Consider the following 1,637-nt stretch of genomic DNA (forward strand, 5'->3'; position numbering starts at 1 on the left):
AAATTCTGGCTGACATAACGGCTCATCTCAATGCAGCTGCAGGAACGTGACCGCATGATCACTGACATGCATGACGCAGTGAAGGCATTTCAAGTGAAGCTGCTTTTATGGGAGAAACAAAAGCACCAGAGCAACTTGCCTCACTTTCCCTGTTGCCAAGTAATGCTGAACCAAGTCGGCACAACGTTGTTCATAAATACGCACTTTGCTGACGAACTGAGCGCACTGCGCCCGGAGCTCGCGCGGCGCTTTGGTGACTTTGAAAAACAAAAAAAAAGAATTTTGAGTTGCTTCGCAAAACCCATTTGCCGTCGACGTGGAAACTGCACCTGTGCAGATTCTGATGGAGCTGATTGAGCTGCAGTGTAATAAGACACTAAAGCCAAATTACGACACTGCGGGGCCCGCAGAGTTTATTCACTCCAGTCCCGCAGCAGCGCTCCAGCTCCGTCTCCATGCGGCTCGAACCTGCATGTTTAGTAGCACATATCTGTGTGAGAAGCTGTTCTCAGTGATGAAGACAAACAACACAGCAGACAGGAGTCGTCTCACTGATGAGCACCTGCAGTCCATCCTGAGAGTCTCCACAACACGCGACCTCACGCCAAACATAAACGAACTTGTTGCCAAAAAAAGATGCCAAGCGTTCAGATCTGATAAAATGGCATAAGAGCAAAGAAAACGGAATGCTCTGATTCGTTATTTGTTCTTGCTGAAAAGCACAAAATGTATTTATATTTCCAGGTTTTGTTTTGTTTTGCAGCATGTTCATATTTCTATCTTGTATCATTTTGAGTGGATATATTTTTATGAAGAGCAAGAAATGTATGTTATTTAAAGTTTAAGTTTTTTTTTTATTCCAGATTAACATTCCTGTCTATTTTTATTCATATTTATGTTCAAAAAACATTTAGTTTTAGTGTGTTCAATAAATGTTTATTCTGTTCGGCCCGCGAACTAAAGTGTGTTTTGAATTTTGGCCCCCTGTGCAATTGAGTTTGACACCCCTTATTTAGGCTATTGTCGAGTTCAGTCGTCTAAACGAAAGACAACAATCTTTTATTTCCAGTTGTTTAAGTTCGCAGCAGGTTCACTATGCAGGCTGTGGTTTCAACTAAACACAGGCCTATGTAACTTGAGGAGGTGCCGTTTTGACGCAACAGAAACCAGTATGTCAGGTTTGTTTATGCGCCGAACTTCTAACAACCATAGCAAAAGGGTTGTGAGTCACGGTGAAGAAGTTCCCTGAGTTCCGTCGATACTCAAAGCACTTCCACAGATGACGGCACAAATCTCACCTGTAGCGCCTCTGGTATCACTCAGAGCTAACAGATGTAGGCGCTGTTTTGCTACGTTGCTCTATTTCTAGGATCTGCCTGTATTTCCCTTCCTCTCGCACATTACAGAACGCAGGCGTTATTTTGCCTCCTCTCGTTTTCTGACATGCACCGCTAGTAAGTTGGCAATCAAAACACATTATTAGGCGGGCTGCGTGTGTGTATGAGCTACCAGTCAGTCGCAGCATAGAAGGCCGGGTTTTGTCGAAATACAGGTGTTAAAAAATCTGCATGGGCTCGACAGGTACCTGCCAGCAGAACACGCCCACTGTAACTTGATTCCGGGTTTTTTTCTGTTTT

This window comes from Pygocentrus nattereri, chromosome 7 (genome assembly GCF_015220715.1).
Source record: "Pygocentrus nattereri isolate fPygNat1 chromosome 7, fPygNat1.pri, whole genome shotgun sequence".
NCBI classification, from domain to species: Eukaryota; Metazoa; Chordata; class Actinopteri; order Characiformes; family Serrasalmidae; genus Pygocentrus; species Pygocentrus nattereri.